At 49.5% G+C, this 6,000-nt stretch overlaps 1 protein-coding gene across 3 annotated transcripts in view; it reads right to left on the reverse strand.

The window, feature by feature from the left end:
- Positions 1-5,369, reverse strand: part of PASD1 (PAS domain containing repressor 1) — a 107,350-nt gene extending 101,981 nt beyond the window's left edge. For 2 of the 3 annotated variants that reach the window (XM_069811120.1, XM_069811116.1), the window contains exon 1: positions 5,057-5,369. The gene's annotated coding sequence lies outside the window, so the exon portion shown is untranslated. The remainder of the gene's footprint in view (positions 1-5,056) is intronic. The other variant, XM_069811117.1, reaches the window with a different exon arrangement.
- Between the last annotated feature and the right edge of the window lie 631 nt (positions 5,370-6,000).

Consider the following 6,000-nt stretch of genomic DNA (forward strand, 5'->3'; position numbering starts at 1 on the left):
TGACATGCTTCTACACTGCTTGGCCCAAAACTTCTCAAAGACTTTTCTTCGCCTACCCTCACAGCAATGAACATGTGCAAATGTCTACAGTTCTCAAATTCAACAAACAGGCAAGGAGATTTAAGAGGGTGGCACGAAGAACACACTATTAAAATGTCAAGGTTTCAACAGGAAACATCCAGATACCTCCCATTATCTGAAAACCTCTTCTCTGCACAGTCAGTACCCATCCTTTCCTCCTACTTTTATCACTGATGCCTTCACCTAAGTCTTTATAGTTATTTATAACCTTAGAACTGGGTTAATCCTGCAAATTTTTAGGGTTATTTGAGTGTTCACCATGTGCATTTTAACATTCTGCTAACCTGGATGCTAGGTAGTGCTTTGACTGATTCTAGAAACATGTAATACAAACACAAGTCCAGGAACTCTCCTCCACAGCAGAGTTGCTGAAACAACTGCAGGCAGGTAGTGATATTTCAAAAAAAAAAAAAAATCACACTCCTGTTGCTTTCTCATGACCACCAAGAGATGTGTCCAGCTTTATCATCTGAGTGCTGATAAGATAAATACAACCGCTTACTCCAAATTCTGATCCAGGCTCCTACAGTTCCAGAAGAGCAAGCACCTGACCTCAGGACCGTGGCTGAGCCGAGGCAGTCATCCCACACGGGAGAAGGTCTTCCAAGTGCTCCAACTGCAGCTGAACTTGGCAGGCAGCTTCCATTAGAGCCACCCCAACACAAATTAAGGGCCAAACCGCTCAGTCTAGGGACTGACGACTGGTGGGGACCGTGGGTTGAGGGCTGAAGCAGCTGCCAGCAAAGATCAGCACCAGCACAGGGCTGTGCTGGTTTCCTGCTCCAGACTTGCCGGACTGGTTTTCTCCTTGGGGCACATGAAGGCAAACGCCAAAGTCGCTCCATTAGGCATCTCTCTGCCTGGTGTTTTAAAGGAAGCAAAGGAAACTACCTGCAGGCACCTTTGGTAGGATGGCTGTCAACTAACAGATGCAAAGATGCTCAGCATTCGGCCCCGCGATGTAACACGGCGCCGTGCCTCTGCTCTCTCGGAGGCAGCACCGCTCTTGCAGCTGCAGCGGGGAGAGGAGTTCAGTGGCATTAAGTTATCTCCACGGTGACTTTCTCAGAATGCGTACTAACCCACGTCAGGAAGTCGAAGCAGTCCTAATGACCCTTGTCTACATCAAAATAACTCTCCTTCAAGAAGCGAGTTACTCCTTGGGCAAAGCATGCCTAGCACTGCTTTTGCTGAGGCATCTGGCTGGTAGGAGTATTAACCAGGCTAAAATTCCACCATAGGAAAGACTCAGGAAAGGTGCTGACACAGTCATATCCAGGCAAGTCGGTGACAAACAACGTGAGCAACGTCAGCCTGCTCGGAGAGCGGTTCATAGAGGGGAACAACCGTCCAACAGCAGAGTTCAGATAAACTCAGAGCAGCTTCACCAACAGGAGACTTGCAGCTGGATTGCAAATCCCAGCTCCACACCAAGTTGTAATGATATTTTAAATATTTTATTACCATTTCATAATGGTAATTAAACATGTGCATGCGCACAGAGAGAAATCTGCTTAAATATAGGGCAAGACTCACCATCTGCAGGCAGCAACCAGGACCCCGCGAACTCAGCTATGGGGCTGCAAAAGTTACAAAGCCACCAACACCGTGGTGATCACGTATGAAAAACTAGGCAGCTATGGGATATTTCTATACCTGTGGTCACTTACGGCCTTCTACCTGTGGTCAGTGATGCACCCAGTGCTTGGGGGCTTGCAGCATTGGAAAGCCTAACTCCACTGCTGTCTTTGCAGGTCTGGGGGAACTGTTGCATTGCTGATGCACGCAGGACTAACTCGCCTCTCCCTCCTGCAAAGGGAAAGCAGAGGTTTCTGCCCATCCTCCTGCCCAGCAAGACAGAAATACCTCAAGGAGAGAGTGGAGCATAGCCTTTGAGGTGTGGTGGCATCTATGTTTAAGTTCCCAGCAAGGCTGCCCATCACTTTCAACTATTATAATGATTTTTATGACTTCTTATGTGCATTTAGCAGTCTTTGTTTCCTGGCAAGTCCTGTGCTGCTTCTATTCAGTTGCACCCTACCCCAGAAGTAGGGAGCCTGGTAGAATGAAGCTGAGCTTTTCAGCCCTGGTGTGACTGAAGCTGTTCCAGTTCAGTTTTAAGCCCAGGACCAAACTGGCTCATTGGCTTCCAACCAGCTCACATGGGCAAAACTAAAGTGGATGAAACAGAGACAGCCTATCCCCAAGTATCTCCTTTCCCCTTGCCAGAGCGCAGCACCACGTGGAGTCTCAATATTGTCCACTGCTGCCGATTCCTACCTCTGGCATGAACGACGGGTGACGCAGCCCAGGAGAGGGAGGGAGAGGATGGACAGGAGAGCGCAGCGTGGCACTACGCTTCGGGTCCTGGGAGTCCTGCTGGGGAACAGGTCTGACAGATACCAGTTTTCAGCTGGACCACTATCCTGGACCAGAACCAGACCATGTTTTGGTTTGGTTCTGGTTTGGATTAAAAAATTTTAAAAGTCACACCAAGCCAAAACCCCACCCAAACCAGGCTCAGTTCCTGCCTGAGGGAAAAAAAAGCAACAACGCCGGCTAACTTGCAGTTCAGTGCCACGCTGTAAGTTCTCACCAGGCAGCCCTGCTCAGGGCTCTGGTCATCTGAACTGCTCCTTCCATTTTGTCCAGTTCTGTCCACGGGCAGCTGTTACTGGGATACAGACCTGCTCCATTAAACCTCTTGCACTTCGACACCAGCCAACCTGCAGGTCAAACCATCTTCTGTTTGCCTCTGGCTGGCATCAGCTGGGAACTGGTCAGCAAGAGAGAGATCTCTATACTTAAATACTAATCGTATTTTTAAATCTGTGATCCCTTTCTGGCCCAGGGAATGAGCCCAGCAGGATCCAGAACAGAGCCCCAAGCCATTAGGTTTTAACAGACCCTTTGCTCCACGTGTGTGCTCCCTCCTTGCCCTTCTCCCCTGCTTCTTGGAGCATGCCAGAAACCCACCGCTGTGATCTCAGGAGCACATTCAGAGTAATAAAAGCGTGAATTACGCCTTGCCGTCTGGCATTGTAATTACCACCCACCCGCTGTCCTCCCCAGGGCAATAACCTGAAGTGAGGGCAGACCCCAGACAGGGTCATACCTGTAGGCCAGTCGTGCAGCGGTCCTTACTGCACCACGTGGCTTGTAGTAAGAAACAGCTCCTGCCTCAACCTGCCTGCAATCTTCACAGATAATGTTTTTTTTATTAGTTGCACCCACTTATAGCACGCAACTGATGATCTTGCCCAAAGCAACGAGGTGTTTCTGCAGCACAGAGAAGCCACCTTCCCTGGTGCAAAGACGGTTATATGCCACGCTTGCCACCAAGGTGGGATTTCATTAGCTCATTTCCCTTCCCGAGGTCCGAATCCTGGACACCACGTCCGCCAGCCCCAGCCATCCCTGCCACGCTCCTCCTGGGGTGCTGGGGTGGGGGTACGGAACGTCGGGGAGCTGCTCCCTGCAAAACTTCTGCAACAAACCAGAAGCGCGCTGGTGATGGTGAGATGCAGAGGAAGCGGCCACCACGCATCTGCCTGCCCACGACCCCAGAGACCAGCGTAAAAACCGTTTGGCAACCAGTCCGCATGCAGCTCACGCGAGTCTGGAGTGGGACGCTGCCCTCAGATTGAGTCCCCTCTGCTTACACACGTCTCCTCACACAAGGGCCACACAGCCCGCCGGGGACCAGCCGGATCTATGGGGCCGCCAGACCCAAGCAGAGTGAGAGAAGAACAAAGATGAAATAGGACGTGGGTCCCAGCAGTCTGCTATTCCAGCTGAACATTGCAAGGACCAAATGCAAAAGCCGAAGTGACAAGAATTGTGGCATCAAGTACCTTTTAGATGAAAACAAAAAAACTGAAAAAAAAATAAAAATCAAGCACAAGAGAGTCAGAGTCACAGTCCCAGGGGAATACGAGTTTGTATCTAATACCAAGCGATTTTTCTGTTGCACAGTTCATTTTAGGACAACGCTCACCCCTGCAATGCCAGTCCCACAGCCTGAGGCTGCTCCAGATTTAGGCACCTGACTGTTCAGGAACAAACATTTCTGTTTGTGAATAATTCAGATCCCCTTGCTTATTTAGGTTCATTTGGGCTCTGTTTCTCACTGTTTGAATCTTCTGAGCTTACAGCTAATTGGGCTGTGGACATTCAGCCCCTCTCCACAGCCCTTCTCTTTCTGTAAGGGAACCACCGGTTTCACCAGTAACTCCTGCATACTTCAAGCGCATACAGAACAAGCATAACCCCAAAAAGCTCAGGCATTCTCTTTGTTGTACATCTTGCTGCAAACCGAGATTGCTTTCCGTTCCTAGAGGCACATTTGACCATAGCTCGAGAGCGCTACGCACATGAGTAGCTCTTCGGTGACAGCGGCAAGCACGTCCAGACCTATAGCTCCAGCCTTAAATCAAAACAGACATGGGTATCCGGCACTCATGGACAGAGTCATCCAGCACGCGCTCACCAGTCAACATGAACATTTGCGCTCAACAAGCAAACGTACCAGCTGAGCTGCAAACAGGCACAACTCCGCAAGTGCAAAAAAACCAACAGCAAAGCCCCAGCAAGTTACATTCTGAACAGCATCAACATCTTGTGATTGTTAGACGTAAAGCATTTCACTGCCTGAGCACAGCCTTCTCTCAAAAAGTGTTATTACCACTATTAAGGGAAAGCCATTGTGGCTTAAGCACAGCATATTCTTAATTGTGTTTCAGACACAGAAAAACCGTACACACAAGTTACAGAGCTGTTTCACAAAGCAGCGATATCCTATAATGATCTTATTCAGGCAACGTGCTAACCGTGCAAAGTGGCTGCGCTCGCTTGAGGTCCCATCGCCTGCACCCACATCTCAGCCTGGGATTTTGGAGCCCCTTTTCAGCGCCACACACGCGTTCGCACCCCCCTTTCCCCCTCCACCACCCCGAGAACCACGGTCCTGACTTACCCTTTAGCCAGCCAGCAGCCCCAAACCCTGCGAAACCTCCCGCAGAAGAGTTGACGGAGTTTTTTACCTCGTTACCCGGCGAGGGCGTTATATAACCGGCACCGTTTTGGCAGGCGGCGAGGACGCACCAGCCGCGCGTCCCTCTCCTTCCCATCCCGCGCGGACACATCTCCTAACGACAGCCGGAGCGAGGGAGGGGCAAGGTGGGCTCGGGGGGACTCGTGAAAAGCAACGCCGACAGGATCAAAGAAAGTTCAAAAGGCGCCTGGCGTTTATTAACAGGCATCGCTACTATGAAAGGACGCGGCGTAATGGTGTAATGTTCCTTAGCCCGCTGAAAGCGGCTTGGCCTAGATTTTCCTGTACCGTTTGATGTGACCATTCATGCAAACGGGAGTAAAACTTTCTCTTTGCTTTTAATTAAGGAAAAAAGAAAAGCAACATGTACAAAAGACCTTTTTCTGCTGTCATCTGGGTCTTCTGGGCTGCTGTCAGACGGAGGATATGCAGGAATCGGCCCCATTGATTAAACTATTATTAGCGGCAAACAAACAGATGTGCTCAGCGAAAGACAGGACAAACCCCGTGCCCTGTACTTCTGGACTAGATACAGGAAAAAAAAAAAAAATTATTTTACCAAAGGCTTAGTTGGTATTTTAGCAAAGAAAAGTGGAAACATTCTCTAGCACACGGGGCAGAGGCATTTTAATCTGCAGAAATCAAGATAAACAAACAACATTATTGCCTTTGCTCTGTTCCCACATACAAAACCCCACCAGCTTTTGTGAGACAGGGACCAGGTCCTGTATTTGAAATCTCATCCTAAACAAAACATGGCTTGTAGTCATTCAGGAGGTCCTGGTGCCCATGAATCATTGGCGGACACAGCACACAGCCCACAAATGCATAGAGCCTGTAGCTTTAGGACAGACATAAAACTCTTA

This window comes from Haliaeetus albicilla, chromosome 23 (assembly GCF_947461875.1).
Source record: "Haliaeetus albicilla chromosome 23, bHalAlb1.1, whole genome shotgun sequence".
Taxonomy (NCBI): domain Eukaryota; kingdom Metazoa; phylum Chordata; class Aves; order Accipitriformes; family Accipitridae; genus Haliaeetus; species Haliaeetus albicilla.